Raw genomic sequence first — 19,349 nt, forward strand, 5'->3', positions numbered from 1 at the left:
ATGGTCTTCCTCACGGGCTGCAGGGGAATCTCTGCTCCGGTGCCTGGAGCATCTCCTCCACTCCTTCTTCACTGACCTGGGGGTCTGCGGGGCTGTTTCTCTCACATGTTCTCACTCCTCTCTCCAGCTGCTGTTTCTGTGTGTCCTGCAACTTTTTTTTCCTTCTTAAAAATGTTATCACAGAGGCGCTACTGCTATCGCTGATGGGCTCGGCCTTGGCCGGCGGTGGCTCTGTCTTAGAGCCGGCTGGTATGGGCTCTGTCGGACATGGGGGAAGCTTCTAGCAGCTTCTCACAGAAGCCACCCCTGTAACCCCCCTGCTATCAAAACCTTGCCACAAAAAAACCCATACAATATATGAAGAGTTGGTCCTTTCAATAGCACATGTGAGCAGAAAGCTCAAAACATTTTTCTTCTGGAACTTTAGCTTTGTTGTTCTCTTACACGTAGAAGAGCATTGTGTCTGAAGTTTTCAGAACGGATTTATCAGGTATTAAACAAGAAGGGAGTTTTATAAGAAAACAGACTGAAAATAGACAGTAATTTCACAACAGGTGTGATATGTGCATCCCTCCCTGCCCTGCATGTATTTCAGGCCAGATTTTGTATGTCAAACTGCACTGTAGGATGATTTTTTATGAACACTTTTATAAACACTTAACTGAAGGCATTTGAGCTAGCCCAGTATTTTTGTATTGTAGTAAAGTATTGTAAAAGTAATAAAAAAAAATTAAAAATAGATAAAGTATCTGAAGTGAAATTTCAGTTTTCATTTTTCCATTAATTTTCTTAAAATAAGCTAGATTAACAAGCTGGTTTCCATTTTTAGCTCTTTTGGTACATTGCTAACCAGTCTGAAATCTGGAATATTCCTGATGACACAACATAAAATGGTGTAATAGTACATTTTATTGCATGAGTGTAAAATGATTTCCCTTCATGCTGTGAGCCAAATATAGAAGATCATATTGCAACTAGTGTAAAAAATTTATACAATGAATAGTGGTTATGTTTCTGAAGGAATGGATGTTAGGGGAGAAAAATACTCTAGACAGGAAAAAGCCCAGTATATCAAGGAAGGACACTGGGTAATAGTTGTACCTCTAAACACAGTACAGGAAATGTTTGTACTTCGGGCATAAGGTGATATTTTCTTGTTCACCTTTCAAGGCTAAAAAAGCTTCCTATACTTTAACTAACTTCCTCTGAGCTCTAGAGTTCAAATGTTTTAGGTAACAAATTTAAAATAAAAGCTTCATTCTAACAATAAATACTGCATTGCTGAGAACACAGTTTCATTAGTTGTATTGTCCATATTTTATATGAACTATCGTCTGCACTGGAACTTCTGTTGTCAACTTTATGCCATTTTTTGCTTTCTGTCATTTTTACGATATGTTTTGCTTGTAGTTTTATGCTGTGTACTTTGCATTGTTTCTTTTCTACAATTTCTGTTTTTATTTAACCACAGAAGTTACAAATAGGGCCTACATGAAATAATTAAGAATCTTAATCTAAGCTTTGGTGAAACATCCATCTATCTTATGATTAATTACAGTTTTTTCCTGCTGTTTATGTTTGTGTGAGGAAACAATATGTGAAATAAAATCATTCTAGAGCACCTTGGGGAATGCAGCTGAAAACTGTAGTAAGTGAAATGGAAAGAAGGATGAAATTACAAGGAGATTCTCCTTTTTCCAAGTAGGACCTGATTTCCCAGCAGGAGAGAAATAGTACTCTTGCTAGTAGCCAATCTATAGAAATCATTCAATAAACAAATATGACATGATAGTAAGGTTTACAGGATCAGCCACATTATATTTATTTTACCTCAATACAAAATGTCAGCAAAAACATTATCTCTTCCAAAAATAAAATAGCCATTTATAAGCCTTTCATAAAAAAGCAAAGTAAGTTGTGCACTTGAAAAGTACCTGTTCATATATTGGATATGTTTTTACACCAAAACTGCTGCTTTTTAGAAATTTGTTACAACCAACGTAATAATGGGTAGCTCATTCAAAACCTTTTTAACAGAGATGTGGAATTCTCAGTAATGATCTTTTACAAACCTTAAGTTCATCATCAAAGTATCTTGTTAAATAAGCTGCAGAATCAAGAAGTCCATGGAGAATGAAAAGTTAATTTCAAACCTGTTAATTAAAGAAAGGTAAAAAAGTGTGTTGCCGGTGGGAAAATGTATGTCTCCTTCTCATCTGTACCATCATGGCTTTACAATGTGCAGCTTAAAGAAAATGGAGAAATTACATATCCCCTCTAGGGCCTTTTCATGCTAATGTGTTGTAGAGCCATATGAGGTAAATGCGAATCCAGTCATTAGTTTTCTTCGACAGCATAAAGGAATTTTATACAAAAAAAGAAATAATAGTATTCCAATAAACCTGTTATTGTTAGTTCTGTACTCCCTGATCAATGAAACTGAATCATTATGTCACAGTACAAGTGAGATGGCTTTACAGGTTGAGATTTTAGGTTCACCTGTGTCCCGTTCCTAATTATAAGTATCATGTAACATGACCCTGCCTCGGAAAACATAGCTATACAATTGTGTACAACCTGTTCTGTTGGTAGTATCTCTTCCATTAACACCAATTAACAAGGATGAGTTCCTGCAGGGCTTCTGCGGGGCTTTAGAAAAGTGGAGTGCTAAAGATCTTAGGTTTCTTTGTTCAATAAACATTACTATGGTTACTTTTATGTAACATATTTCACTTTTTATTACAGCACTATATCTGTCAGCAGAAGGTAAATAGACACTGCTTTTCATAAAGTAACAGAACATTCTTTAAAATACAATAAATTTCATTGCCTATTTTTCATTCCTAGTCATTGGCTTACTGTAACCAAATTATAATATATTCCTTGGCTCAATTTTTACATCAGATAACATTTTCTTAAATGTCTTCCTGTTTGCTAGCCAGCTGGGGATAAGAAAGCATAGCTGTAAATGAGCATTCAGTATGGACTTAAGTGCACATGGCATAGTTAGTGAAAAGTCTACTGTGTGTTTGGGGAGTTGTGTTAGACACTCTCAAGTATCTAACTGGAAGGGAATAGGAATGGTCCCTCCTAAATGCAAGTTTTGATTCTAGATTCAAAAGCATAAAAGAAATCTCAAGCAAAGCCTGGTGTTGCTGATGCATTTAAACTTCACTTGCAGAAAGGTAGCACCCTGCTGGGCATTTGTAACTGACTAGCAGCGGCCACTTCTTGTATTGATAGACTTCATTATCACAGGATCATCAAATAATTAGTCTGGAAAGGACCTCTGGAGATCATTTGGTCCAACACTCCACTCACAGCAGGAAAAACTTCAAAGTTATATCCATCTTGGATGGTAGATCATGTTGCTCAAGACTTTGTCAAGCTGTCTGTAAGCATCTACAAGGATATGCAGTCTCTCTGGGCAACCTGTTCCAGTGTTTGACTACTCCTAATGTCACTTTTTTTTTCCTCTTAGTATCTTTATTGATAGTGTTTGCTACTGTTTCCTTCTGTATATTTGGCAGGATTAGAGGAGAGTTTAGGCTGAGGAAATTAGTTCCCCTGTCATTCTTGGATGTCTCTGGCAAAACCACTATATTGGCAGATCCAGTTTCAGTTGGAAGCAGTAGACATTTTTTTTAGGTGAAGAAAAAGACTGACAAGAGAGTGACAGTTAGCAGTCTGGTTGCATAAAATATTTGAGACTGGTCACCAATTCTTGAGCAGCACTGAGAAGGTTTTAATCTCTGGGACTTGAAATCCCTGAACTATGAGTATGCAAGATAAGTGTTATATGTCTTCCATGGACTATAATTTATCCCTGGATGGATGGAGGTAAGCTATTCATATGATTGGAAGCTGCTGCTTCTGTGTCAGTCTCACCCATTTACCTGCTTTTGCTGAGAGGCAGGTTGAAGAAGAGTAGGGGTATACTACGCAAAACTGAATGTGCTAATACATCTGTAGCTAAATACATCACTGACTACATGCTGAAAGGGGATCATTATGTTCACCTTGTCTGACCTCCTGTGTTACACAAAGGATAGATTTCTTTGACCATTTTTAACAATTAAGACCAATTTCTATGAAAAAAACTTAAAGATACAGACAATGTACTACATGATAATAATTCAAATAGTTAATTAGCATCTATATTAAAAACTTGCACCTTTTTCTAGTCTCAGTGCATGAATGCTCGGCTTCTAGCTACTAGATAGATTATGGTACTAGACATTTTATGAGGCACATAATTATTCATTAAATGGAATGTTTGCTTTGAAAATATTTTATAGTGGGAGACATCAGTCACTTTTCCATAATGTAAAATTTGAAATATTAATTAAACCGTTCCATTGTGAGATCCTAGAACATACATACCCTGGACCTGCATCTGATTTCACTCATACGCGTCTTTACTCTTCTGTCTCCCATCTTCCTGTTAGCTATTTATACACTACTTGCTATAGCAGAGTCAACATATTATGAGTTCATTTACTGTACGTGTGTTTAAATATGTTTCTGTAGTAGCACAAAATCTTTAGGGACTCTGGGATCATTTGGATAAAGAATGTATATATGATTCTTGTGGTTTTACTTCTGTTTTCTGATGGCTAGTAGATTTATTTCTAGTATATACCTCTATGCATCAGGTTTTCCTGTACCTGTGTTGTCATTACCATTATGAAGAGAGTTAGTGAATGTAAGTAAGACTGACATATGTTTCAGCATTTGTTACATTTAGACTTGCAAGTTTTTCAAGAAAGAGCAATAGTAAAAGAACATTTATGGCACCGTTCAGTTTTTCTTTCTTAGAAGGACAGTATTAATTAGTATTAAAATGTCTAACAGTATGAACTCAGGTGAGACTGTCATCAAAAATTAACACATCTGCATAGTCAGCAACAGCCAAGGTCAAAGAACCAAAGAATGAAGACGCATCCACATTGCTATAAAACAAGGTCTTCTAGCGTAGTGCTGCATAGGGTGATGGCAGATAATTTGTTGTTGTCTTGTACATTTGTTCTCTATTCTTGTTCCTTCCTACTGAGGACACTTTTGAAAGAGTTTAGGACCCATTATGTTTTACCTTAGGATATTTTCTTTTAGCTTTTTCTCTCTTGGGAAAGAGCAAAATGTATTCTTGTTGAGATGTTTACCACACAAAACCAATTAATTTTGCAATACTAATTGCTGTATCTTCCTAACATTTTCTCTGTGAAGTCTGCTGCTTCTGCCAAACATTTGGACATGTATATATTTTAGATAGAGGGCACATTTATGGATCTCATACTATTCACACATTTTTAAAAAAAGAGAAAGACAACTTCCCCCCCCCAAAACTCTACACAAGAATCCATGAAAGTTTAACAGGTAATATAGTAGTGTTTTGTAATATTAGTGAACTAATTCACCTCCAGTAAATCCCTTGACTTTATTGGATTGTAAGATAGATGAAGTAGCAGTAAGATAAAGAGCATTATTTATTGTATAATTTTAGACTGAAATTAATACTAAATTATGAGGAAGTTGTACTGTGTGATTTATGAGCTTGATTTGAATTACTTGAAAATTTTTAAAGCCACAGGTTGACATCTTGCTGGTATAAATCAATGAAATTGCTTTTATTTATGCTAGTTGCATATATGATTACATATTTTTAGTTTCTTTATAACTGTATTCTTTCCTTCGGATATTTCAGGAGAAAAGCCCCACAGCAACACTTCAGAATATCAGGAACTGTAAAACTGATTCCCATGGGAGACTTCCGTCAGTTGACACCATTTAACTTGGTCATTTTTCACTTGCAGCTGATCAAAAATCCAACAGGCAATACTGTGCATTTACCTTCTTATGTAATGACAGTTTGGGACTCCTTTGAAAATGTAAAAGAGCTGGGTGTATATTTATTTAAAAATTTGAATAAATCACAGAAGAAAAATGTGAATGTGATACAGAATTTAGATTGTTAATAGATCATTTCAGATAGGAATATAACATACTCCCTCTAGTGATGAATAGGTCATTTCCAAAATCTTCATAAGATTATAAGATAATTTATTCAAAATGTTGTTGACTAGTAAAACTTGGAAGCAATCTTTTACATTCCAGTGGTACATGGTATGCAATATGCTTTATTGCATACATACTTTGAATAATACCTCAACCAGAAGTTGAAATGTTTCTATTAGATGTACTTGAATGCAGGATTTCTGGACATATATCACCATTATTAGTTCAATTTTCTGTGAAGATTCTGTGAATCACAGAACATATCAGTGGTAAATTAATTTGCTCCACTCAGATAAAAACAAATTCACAAAAAGAACAACTGTGAGTTAAATAATAAATAGCCCAATTTGCACTCGTAATTCTTACATCCTTAAATCTTCCTAAAGTGTCATTAAAATTCAATGCTCCTTATACAGAATGATGTACAAGCAATGCATATTGCAAAAATTAGGTTCAATGGATATGTAAGAGGTGGGTTTATGCAGTAATTATAGCATTACTTCATTTATAATTATTATCTTTATTAGATGTAATTCAGCCAACGAGTATAATTTAGATACACACATGCATCTACTACTTTAATAAAAATATGCTTGCTGCCCTTGACAGCTTCATGCCTCAAGCAAACCAAATGTACTGAAAGCTCTACTTCTTCATGCATTCTTCTTGTGGAGTTCAGCCAACACAAAGTTGTTGTTGCTGCCATTGCTTTGTTCTACTTTCAGGAAACCATTGACTATATGTAAAACAAAAAAGGCCTTGTTTCTAGTCGTTTCTCTTCCTCAAGGTCAACTAATTCAGCAACTAGTATTCTTGACTAGGTTTTCAAAACCCAAAAAAGTGTTATTAGATTTAATGTTTCTTTATTCAGGGAGTTTTTATACTGGAATTCAAATTAAATTCTTTGAAGTACATTCTTTTAAACAAACAAAACCAAACAAAACCAAGCAAGCTTCTTAAAAACAAGAAACACAGCTAATAGATCAATGAACTTAGTGATGAACTCTGCAGATTAGATGTTAAAGTCACAGCTTCATATGAGATCTAGTTACTTAATCATTGAAGATATGCTATTTTTGTCAAATGATTGACAGAGATGCTCCCCCAGTGGTACGCCTATGTTGTCCATGGGTTGGTGGTTTTGTCTGGAGGATTTCTTGAGTTCCATGCCTGTCTGTGCTAAAGTAGTACTACAAAGTGGGAGTTAAAGTTGAAATTCAGTCTGGTAACCTGACAGAGAAGGTACATGATTTGAATGGTACTGCATGTGAGCTGGTTCAACAGCTGTATAAAAGAAGTCCTACTGTGTGGCAAACCTGAAGCTTGTTGGTGACTGAGGAGAGAGGTCACTTCCCAAGGTGTAGATGACTCCTACCTTCTGCTGAGCACGGTGGCCCAAGGGTTGATGCTTGTAGTGTTGATGTGTTGCTGTTCTGGTAAAAACTGCAGCAATACCTCATCCTTCCAGAACTTGTCGTTGTTCTCTCCTGGAGAAGTAATTGTAACAGCAGTATTAGCTGAGGTTTGGTAAGTCTGCATACAACAGTATATCTTAGCTAGTATTGAGTGAGCACAGCAGTATTCATGTTTAAACAGCTTAGTGACAAATGTCGTGTTCCACAAAAACACAGGGAAGGAGCCTGCGCCAAGATAAAGTGCCTGTCTTCCTGTTCTCCATTACAACAATACCAATGATAGCAAGTCAACCCTGCAGTTTTAAGTGTAGGGACACCACCTTTTCCTAGAAAGGATCACGATGTTGAAAAGTTGTCTCAAAGGAGACAACTCTCCTCTACACATTCTTCAAGATAAAAACATTTAATTTCTTTTTTTTTTTCTGCTGGTTTTTCATCATTATTTTTTGAGAATACAAATGTTTCTACTACATTCGTGCTGTATATGTACAGACATTATTAATCTTTGGGCTTAAAAATGATCTGAGACATATTTAATTTCTCTGAATTCTCTGAAGTAAATTTTGATTTTCACTGATATTAGTAAAAATTAAGCCAAAATTAAACCTTGTAAATTATTTTAAGTAATGGACCAGCATTCCTTGGATTTTGATGGAGATGTATCTTTAAGGTATACTGTCTTACTTTCATTAGTAACACTGAAATGAGGTTTCCGCTTCAGTTTCACTGAAGAGAGGAAATGCTCAGTTGTTACATAAATGGTATGCATATATGTGACATTCTTCATGACACAGCTTATTATTTGGTAGATACAGCACTCTGTATTGATGATTATGATGTAGTTCTCATTTAGTAATGTTTGGGCCCAATCATGCTCTTATTCCAGTGAATTGCAGTTTTGCTATTGACTGCAGGAGTAGAAAGAAGAGGCCTGTTATTATTTCACTTGTTGATTTTAGAGAAGTCACTTCCAAATTATCAGTTATCAGCTAACCAATTGCAAAATATTGTCTTTAATGCCTCCTGTATTATCTAGAGGCAAAAACACAGTTTGCTGGATAAAAATCAAGCAACAGAGGAGAGGCAATAGGGAACAGCTTCTGAAATCACGTGTCAATTTTGTATAACCACATTTTTAGTGCAGTTTGGTATGCAGTTAATCTGATTAACTTAGCCTTCAGAATTGGTTTAAACCTAATTTTTATCTTTCTGCTAAAGGAGTGGGATCATTTACATTGCCAGATGCAGCTGATGTTCTCTTGGTTTTTAACACTTCTCAGATGCTTATTGCCCATTTAGCAGCCACCCCATAACATTGACCATGTATCAGTGTAGAGCTCTTGAGGTAAGCAATGGGTATCACCGAGAAAAAGTGCTATGGTCTACCTAAGGCCAAACATGCAGTGTGCATCACTTCTTGTGGGTAAATGCAAAAGAGATGTCTGCTGAGGACATTTTGATTTATGATGTCAATTCTTACCGTGGTTAGAATTTACTTTCAGATTTTAGAAGCTAATTGATATTCTTATGGCTTATTGTTGGTTACCTATCTTTATATGCTTTGATCCAGATTCACATTCTGTTCATAGACAAGATTTCTAGTGAGCTATTATCATTTGAGTGTATTGATAATGAGGTCTACTTGTTGGATTGGGCACTGGCTGGAAATTTGTCAGGTTTGTCAGTAGTATGGTTTTCAGATGAGAGTAAGGAAGCTTTCTTGCTTTTTGTAACTCCAGAGATCATTTGAAACAATCACAATCGACTGAAGTTGTCAGTCCTAAGCCAGTGGACTAGTTGCCATAATGATGTATTTGAATCCAACTCATCAACAGCTAAATTACTCAAAAGTATGAACTGTCCCCTTAGTAGCTGGGGCCATATTTCAGATAAGTGCTTTCCAGAAAAGTGATGTTTGGATAATTTGAGAAGTTTCTTGGTGAACTTATTAATTATCTGTTGGGAGAAAGCACCATGGACCTGAAGGGCCTTGGCTGGATTTATCTAGTGAAAGCCCCTTAGCTAGGGCCTAGTCAAAAACGCTTTAGCTTGGGTTCACCTCACCTAAATTTGAGCACATACTGGAGGCTAAGGGGGCTACTGATCCTAAACGTCTTCTGAAGTCAGTGGAGAAGCTAGAAGTGTCAGTCTGACTGAAATCACCCTCTTCTGAATACACAGGAAGCTTTGGAGGTTCGGTTGTACAGCACAGGCCTGCATTGAATTGTATTAGCATACCTGTGAAACCATGGGTGGATATTGGCCATTTCTTCTAGGAGCTTAAAATTGGGATGGAGCAGCAGAACATTATTGCGTTAGTAGAGAAAAACACAACAGATCTCCAAAAATTGAACTTCCCCCTCTTTTTTTTTTCCTCTCTTTTTTTTTTCCAAAAAAAGGAAGGGGGGGGCACCTTGTCTAAGGCAGCTGAGAGAATTATTAGAAAAGCTCAAGGGCAAATAATAAAGTTAAGTTTTCCTAATATTACTGTCAGCATTTCAATGAAAGTACACATAATGAAATAAGCAGATGAGCTTAAATGGAAGCTGTAGAATCAGTTTACAAGGATGTAGGAATAAGCACTTCTCCCAGATTCTCTGCTAGCCTCTTTGTGCTTCTAAATGTGGATTTTCACTCTAACGTGTGGAATCTATATGCACTTCTGAAACATTACCACTGAAAATTAAACCAGTCTTTTGTTCTAGACTATTCACAGAGGAAAATCAGAGTGTTTTGTCTAGCATCATTTGATTCAATTGTGTAGAGTTGTGTCATACATACATATCTACCTTCATTTAACAGAGTTTTTCCCAAACTGTAGATAACAATATCCCCTGAATGTCCATGACACGGTGTTATACAAAATCACCACAATTCCATCATATAACCAGAATTTAAATCCTCTCATGAGTGGGTATAAGAACATATGGTTTTGTTAGCCAAGGCACTGAGGACTGCCTTTAACAGTTGTCAGAAACTCTGTTTCACCAAAGGGGAATATAAACACCTACAACTAACTGTTGTAACTGTCTGTTATTCCCTTACCCTGAGAAACAGAGCAGCTGTAAACTGTCTCAAGAGATCACAAGAAAAGGGATGGGATTAAAAGGATAATGCCCCCAAAACAGCGATTTAAGTCTTCTAGGGCTACTATATAATGGGAGTAAGAACACACAGTAAAAATACAAAGATTATGCTGTATGTGTTTCATGAAGGTATTTTATTTTCAAGAGGAACTGTTCAGCTAGAGAGATTGACCAGTGCTCAAATAAAGAGAAGCTAGGCTGGCATGAAGATTTCTAGAACTGTAGTGTCTGAATATGAGCCATACTTCATAACAAGTACATATTTGAGTTAACAGAATGAGCTATTTATCAGGCAATGTATGTATGTCATGTACACCACTTTCAGTAAATTGAGAAGTTATAAATTCATCTCAGATTTTACTGCTGTTGAACGCAGTGGCACTTCTACATATTGGGATGAAGAGACCACTGTATTAATGGTGTGTGGTGCCAGAAAAAAAAACCATCGCATTAGGATTTGGATCAGAGAGATCACTTGTGTGAAAAAGCAATAGTGATACTGTATGTAGCTATACAGAGCTCATGAAATGAACTTTGAAGAAGCAGAAATGCTAAGATGCTTAAAAGGAAAGAAAGGACATAATTATAAAATAAGGAATATTCACATTCTCTGATAGCTGGGGAGCTAAAATCATTGACCCAACCTTCTCAGGGAATTCAGTTTTCTGATACTAATTATCAGAGCTACAAATTCTTAAAAAATAATTAATTACATCCATTTTTAAAAGTGGTATAATTAGATATGTTTCAATTTGATATAGGTACTTTTAATTTGCTCTGTTATCATCAGTAGCAACAGATGCCAGTTCTTGCTATCCGTTTGGAGCTAAAATAAGTGGAATTGAACTCATCTCTAGTGACTACTGAATTGAATGTTGCAAGGTTGATTATTACAACTCATCATATCAGAAAAGGAAGCCTCACTGTACATGAAAAGCAGCAATTTTAATTAGCCAACCATAGTATCACTTGCCATTCACCAACAACTTTTCTTTCAGCACTGCTGAATACAAGAAAAATATCAAGGTCACACCTGTGACTGAAGTCTTTCAGGTTGTTCCAAGCCCTTCTTTATTCAGACATAACCTTCCACATAACATTTATGTTCCTCTGGAATAAGGAAATTGTACATTAGTTGGAGTGTGTATGCCTCATGAAATGACCTTCACCAGTGCTGTAGTTACACCTCAGAAATAATTCTTGTAGGAGATAAGAATAGCAGTGGGCTTCCCCGCATTCAGAATTATGTGACATTTATTTCCTCACCTTCACTGTATTTGACTCCTTTGAAGTTAAATCTAAGCTTATTTTTTTCTATCTTCAAAAGAAGAATGAACAAGGCTTTTTAAATTTCTTTTAAAAACTTGAAGATAGTCACAATATCTAAATCTGCAGCATGCACTTTTAAGTTTGTGAGTATGCTATAAAATAATGACTCCTGTATAAATAATTTATTCAACTTGTTACTGAGGAATGATTTTTTTTTTATTAATGTGAGTTAAGCTGAAAATAGCTTTTTTCCTAAAAACAGATGGGAAGAGATCTGTTTCAAATAGTTGGGTTTTTTTATGGGGAGTCATGTTTTTAGGGAAAATAATTTAATATAAAAACTAAGATGGTTTCAAAATAATACATTTCTTTTCTCAATAACGTAGTAGAAGTGTTCCATGATGCATTCATTTATCTGAAAGAAGGAGAACACATTTTCTCTCCCACTGTTTTAAACTGGACTTTTCAGAACAGAAAAATCAAATGTGTTTCCTTGGAATTTACTGCATAAGTTCATAGTTCAATCAAAACTTTATTCCCTATGAGAAACAGTGGATGAAGAAGAGCAACAGAAAAGTTTCTTCCAAGGAGTCCACACCATTATTGTGTATTTCCTACTTTTACTGTTTGTAGTGGAAAGTAAGAGGAGGAAAGAGGGAACAAGATGCTTTCTCTTACTCTAGAAGCAGAGAAGAAAACATGTGCTTTCTGTGCCAATGTGCCCAGGAGGTACAGCATTCAATAGCCTGTAGCCTTCACATGAGAAATGTGCTTCTACATGGACAGAGCAGCACTGCCGTGGGAAGCAGTCCCACAGCATGACTTCTCCTTCTGCTGAAAGCCTTCCTGCAGCACGTGGTGGCATCCCACAGTAAGAAATCCTGTCTAGCGCTGATGGGATCCCTACTGAGGGAATACAATTCCCTGCGTCTCAGTTCAGCGTTTGCTCTGCTGTCTGGATAGCAGCTGGCCACCAGGGATTTCAGCTGTGAATCTGCTGGAGGTGTCCCACATGGCATTGCACAGCCACTCATTCATTTCTTTGAACTCTGTTCATTAAACATGAGTGCAACAATTACATATGAGCATATGAGCATTTTTTGTCACCAAACCAAGGTCTAGTCCAGCTGTCTGGTGAACGATGCAGAGATTTGGCTGTGAGGAATAAAACCATCAAAACAACGTAACTTGTAACTGTCTCCTACCATTCAAACACCATCCATTGTAGTTTAACAAAGTTGGGTTTGATTCAGAAGAAGAGGTGTGCTCTGGATTGGCTCTTGCTCCCATGCCTTGTTGGATAGATATTGTTCAGAGGTACAGCAGAACACAACTGTGAAGACTATGGAGACAGAACAGACTTGTGTCTGAAGACTGCCCTGTTTTAAGTACAGGGTTTTTTTCATTCACACATATTAACTAGGTTCCCTATTTTAAGCATAAACTCTCCTCATTTTTCTCTGTGTCATCTGCCCTAATCAGTAAATAACCCTTAAAATCCTGTTATTGTTTCTTACTATTGATTCATTAATTCATTAACTGTTCTGTATTATTGACATAAACTTCCAAAACAGCTGAAGTGAGTTTGGTTAGGAATACATCTGTGGATGGTTTCTATGGTAGCCTATTCCACATTCCCTCTTTTAATGCCTCTTGAAGTAAGACTGCAGATTTAGAAAATCCATTTATAAATATTTTCAGAGATTTAGTAGCAACAGCTAACAACTCCACAAATCCTTTTAAAATATCCTATTAAATAGACATGCAGGGTGGCTGGCTTCCTAACTTTGCGTAAAATATATAGAGTGAATAAGAATATTGGTACTGTAGAAGTTATTATTGCAGGCACTGCAGAATCTTTCAAGGTACACTGTAGTCTGTGTATGATTTAAGCAGGTTCTTCAGTTCTCCATAGTAATATGTACAAGCTGCCTAACAAAAGTCATCCACAACAGTTTATTCATCATGTTAATAAATCAACTGGTATAAAAGCAGGTTCTGTTGTTGATAGCACAAGTGTTGTCCCTTATTCCAGATGTACTGTGTTTCCAGGATTTCTGAAAGTATATTTGAATGATGTGCAGTATAAATAGATGTTGTTGTGACATCACAGTTGAACAAACTATCCCAAATCTCACTTAATAATATTTCCATTGATGCTCCATTCAGCTGGACTGTCAGTAGGTATAATAGAATTGCTAACACTGGGCAAAAATTCAGCTGTGATACCTGACTGTTTAGTAGACCTACACATGCCAACAGACTACTATGCAATTAGTTCTTTAACTACATCATCTATCCTCTTGAAGAGCTGCAAAAAATCAGACATTTCCCAGAAAAGGCTTTGTTCTTCCAAAGACCTTAAGAAACCATATTCTAATTAAGCTTTTCTAGTAGTAGAAAGCATTTTGCATGTAATTAGGTGTACCTTTATTTTATTAGTAACATCAAAAGTCTCTGTCTAGATCTCATTACCAGAAGACTTTTATAAACCTGAAGGAATGTATGGAAACATAAACACTCATGCATACATGATTCTCTCATCAAAATGCCCTGATGCATGTCTTGATTCTTCAGCTAGTTCTTTTGTGCACATATATTCACTTTCATGTAAAAGCCTGTTGTTTATAGCTGGAATAAATGATTATGGGCCTGTAAACAACTTTGTGCAATGGGAATCAAAGTCCAAACTTCCAAAAGGTGTAAAGATTTGTCATCATGTTTTAGTTTATATCTTTACCTGAAAGAGTGGAAATCCATGAAAGAGCAAACCTGCATGTCTAAACTCTGTACAAAAAATAATCTTGGACTTTATTAATTATTTATTAGCTGTACAAGTTCCTGATTAACCAAAATAAAATACCCAACTTCCTACCATCTCAACCTCCCATCCATTTATCATCAGATTTTTCAAATGTGCATTCTCAAATGTTTCTTTAGAGCAGTTCACTGCTTTCTTTCCTATCTGTTTGGAAAGCTGATACAGTGTTTTAGTTTTATAATGAGCATGAAAGATATTGGGATATATTGCAGGAGTGTTTGCTAAGACATTAACATGTTTTATGAAGAAAATCCTGGTGTCTTCTAGAGCTTCATGTCTGGTACTAAATCTTGCCTAAAAAAAAACCCACCCAAAACCCAAAAAACACTCAGCTTTTGAGGCAATAATGCAGAATCCAGAATGCTTCATGACTGGTTTTTCTTCTTTTCAATTCTTGAGCACTGAAAAACAGATTTCTTTAGGCACTTAGCTAACCTCTGTAAGGTCTACACTTCCAAATGCCAGAATATGCATAATTTCCCAGTTCCAGGAATTACGTAGAATATAATTTAAGTGTTTATGATATCTGCATTAGCAGCAGCTTTTCTGATTGTTTGTACAATGTCTTCTGCAATATTCCATGCCTAACAATGTCTTCTGCAATATTCCATGCCTAACTTGACACAAAGTATTCACACTTCTCTGTTGTTAGCTTTTATCTTTGAAGTCTATTGTTAAGATCTTAAAAGATACTCTTGGCAAAGATAACAAAAAAAAAGATGGTTTATTTGCTCAAATGCTGTGCTGGCAATGAAACTTGTATAGCTGGGCTTAATGCTGGGTCAGAGTTGTTCTTAAAAGAAGGTACTCTGCAGACTTAATGAGGAATTCACCAACAGCAGGAAAGTGACCCAATTCATGCCACGATTACCAGACAAGGAGTCACGTACCTTTGTAGAGGGAACACCCAGTATATCAGTGCCTGTCACAGGATAACAGCATGAAAGTGCAATGATCAAATCCTCACATGGTGTAATGGGTAGCTCTGGATATGTCACAGTTTATTTTAAAGAAAAATCTTCAATTATCTGCCTCAGCCTACAGCTCTTGTGCTGCATTTCTTCTCTGAGTGTCTTGCTGGTTCCAGTGGTCCTCTCATAATTAACCAAATAAATAAACAAATAAATATCCTTCCTACCAGCAGTACTCATCTAGAACAACTGTCATTCCCATCCCCTGATTTTACTTTGCTGTTCGGCTCCAATATGACTTAATTTTTTAAATGCATAAATTATCTTTGGGCTGTTTTTATGTGCATTGTACAGTGTCTGTCACATTGCATGAAACCAAAAGAACAAATAGAAAACCCAGGCTGTGTTTAAACAGAAGCTACTGAATGCATATTGTATGTAAAAAAGAAGTATTTGAAAGGGTACATGCATCTGGAGTGTAATAATCCTGCTAACCACCAGGCAGGAGCTTATTTAGCTTACCTAATGCATATGTCTCATATTTAGAAAAAGTGAAAATCTAAAGAACCACAGACTGAATGCATATTCTTTCCATAAAGGACATGCTTATCTGTTACTATATGCATTGTAGGTCTCAAATCCAGGAAGTCACTGCCTTTGGTTTACACTATAAAATATAAAACATATTGTCCTAAGAATTATGTGGTATTATAGAATGTGGGCACTAAAGCCTAGTACACAGTCCTGTAAGACTGCTTTTCACAATCTTATATTTTACTTCTTCAGGAAAAATCAAAATGTAACAATGTCATTAATCCCAAAGTGTACTAGAAACTGTTAAAAATATGGGTTAGGCTTTTTTTTTTTTTTTTTTTTTAAGGGTTTCTTTTGATATGACCCAAATTCTCCACTTAGTTTCAGTGGACACTGGATTGAGCCATGTAGTTAACCTGTTGTTTCTGCTAATATCAGTGGATACTGATGATGCACAGGGCTTGGAAAACTTCCTTTTAATTCACATGAATTAAACACCCAGAAATGAAACTATTAGTTCTGTGATGAGGTATGGCTAAGTGCTTTTCCCTTTCTAGTAAAACTTGGTCAGAAAATCCTGGAGATAGTAAAAACACACTGTTTCTTCCAAATACTGTCTGCTAAATACCTGGCTTTTCCTCACCGTAGAGCATTTAGCACCTTTGCAAGTGGAGTTTGAATTGATTAACCTGGAGATCTTCTTCAGGATCACATTTGCCAACAATCTGCTTATTAATACAGTTTGAAACTATTACCCCCCCAAATATTTTCAGGACTCTGGAATTCATTCATTTGCTTCTGCAATTATTTTTATAGGGTTGCATCAGAGAAATTGCTGGTATTGCACACTTAAAAAGAGGAAGAAACTTTTCCTCTTCATGACCCTCGGCAAGAAGGGGCTTATGCCATTGTGTTTTATGTTGCTGTTATGAGAAGTATCATAAACACTTGAAGCTTCCTGCTCTATAGTACATCTAAAGTCACTTTACTTGAAAATGATGTTTATTATTCTCTTCAGCTGGGAATTCAGTAGGTCAAGACGAATGTGGTGTTTCTCTGCTTAATGCAGTTAGCAATTTGACAAGATAGGTATAATTTCCCATACATTTCAGTTCCTCACAGTAATAGTGTCCCAGAGTAATTTGGCAAACAAACAAAAGAGCTAATTACACATTGTTGAATTTTTTGAAGGCAAAGTGTATACAAGGTCGTACCAAGGGCTCAGCTGAAGTTTATTAAAGATTAGCAGTCTGTTTCTGCAGGAGGGATCCCTCCAGCTACTGTAATGTATGACAGCCTGGCGTACCGCTTTCCACAACAAGCTGTTGTACAGAGCAGAATTACAGAACAAATTTTCAGTCGAGTGTCTAATAAAAGGGCTTTATATATTAAAGATTTTTTTTTCTCTTTATGTTTTGCTATATTTGGAACAAATAAGTACTATAAAGTCCTATTTGCTTCCATACATTTGGAAAATGGATCTAGGAGTAGATCATTATGCAAAAAGGGCTAGGCTATTACTGTGCCTTTCATTTACTTTGTAAATACTTGTGGCAAAGACACACCTTTGCTTTTGTATTTACCTCAAGCAATAGGAACCAATCTGTGAATCCAAAAGCAAATCAGCTAAATAACTGTGAAGGTGCTTTGATTGCGAAGAGGTGTGCCATGTTTGCCTTTAACTTGCAATTAAAAAATGTAATAATATAAATATTTATAATATGCCTATAGGCTCGGAGCATTGAAACCTGTGCACAAAGTCTGTGAGTAGGCATTGGACCATGCAGGGGCTAAGGCCTTTACTTCTACTCTCCTGACCATCATATAGACTGTACAGGAACACTACTCATGTGATAGTATCCTTGTAATGCTGCCAAAGACTGTAAAATACAGATTATTTACTGTGCAAAGATGAAGTGTTCTTCAAAATGTGTCTATGGTACTGAGCACAGAACACCTTTCTGAGTCTTTCCTGTCATAGTTCTGGGATTTTGAACTAACATTCATATTCCTATGCTGACCCATAAATAAATTTGCTTCTTTTCCTAACATGCATAAATACATGGAGTTAGCAATAAAAGAAATATTGAGGCAGCACCTTTCCTGCTTTTGAAATTAGCAGAGCTGGACAGAGACTGTGAAGATGCAAGTGCTTCTGAGAAGCAGAAATATTTTCAAAGTCAAACTGAGCACCTTGTTCTCAAATAAGCACTAATATGTTACAATTATGTACTTGGATGCTGAGATTAAAGAAGAGTCATATAAATTCCTAATTGTTCTCCTACCTGTACAAACTGGTGTGGAGCTTTCCAACCCTGGAGTTCTTCCAGAGTTAATAATTCTATAGTTTTTTACTAAAAATGGGAATCTGGACTGAACAATACATGAACTGACCATTTTTCCAATCTGCACTAGCAGTCAACATAAAACTTCCATGTTAAGTGTTATTTATTTTTCCCCAAGTTCATATAAGCAGTATTTAAAAAATAGTTTATTGCTATTAAATTAACACCCTCCTTTTCTTATTCATTGTAGAGATTTCTTAGGTGTCTAAATTTATACCCTTAGGTATCTTATACTCAGTTAAAAGAAAAATGCTCTTTCAAAGGCTATTTGTGTAAACAGCACTTAATTCCTCTCCAGAAACATAGCACCATCATATAACATAACATTGAGTATGGAAAGCCTGCACTGAAGTATGGTGGATCACCATACTTCCCCCTGTAGAACAGAAGAAGAAACAAGCTACAAAGGCAAAGGTTCTGCTTTTTAAAAAAAAAAAAATAGATTTCTGCCACATAGCTTAAATATCTCTAAACTGTACCAACTATCCATCTTGAAGGTATAAATCCAGACAAAGTAGTTGCTCAGCAAATGACCTTAATGTTGTTTTTAGAGCAAATCAATGAACGATGCAAGCAGTGCCTATGAAAACAAAGAACATCAGTATCCATGCAGATTTTGTAGACCAAGCTCCTGTAATTTCTAAGGTACCTACATGTTGTGTGGCAGCACTGGCTTGTATGGACTGGTTGTGGTGACTTGCAAGCTGTTCCTATTGTGTCTTTTGTTCAACAGCAACAATAGATTGCATTTGTCATAAATGTGCATAGGGGAAATATCCCTTGCTGGTTTTGATCCTGCAAGATCTAAAAGTATCATGTTCTTTCATTACAGAATTCAAAGATTATTTTTTCATACGTTACCATGGTAACAAAATGGTAACTGGGTTCCTATTTTCATTTTACATTAATAAAAGCTGAATATTATAAGCAGTAGCATGTAGTCCTATTAAGCC

General features: G+C 36.0%; 1 protein-coding gene across 6 annotated transcripts in view; it reads left to right on the forward strand.

Annotated features, from left to right (window-relative positions):
- Positions 1-19,349, forward strand: part of MAGI2 (membrane associated guanylate kinase, WW and PDZ domain containing 2) — a 760,905-nt gene that overhangs the window by 432,433 nt on the left and 309,123 nt on the right. The gene's annotated exons all lie outside the window — the stretch shown is intronic.

This window comes from Haliaeetus albicilla, chromosome 14, assembly GCF_947461875.1.
Source record: "Haliaeetus albicilla chromosome 14, bHalAlb1.1, whole genome shotgun sequence".
Lineage (NCBI taxonomy): Eukaryota > Metazoa > Chordata > Aves > Accipitriformes > Accipitridae > Haliaeetus > Haliaeetus albicilla.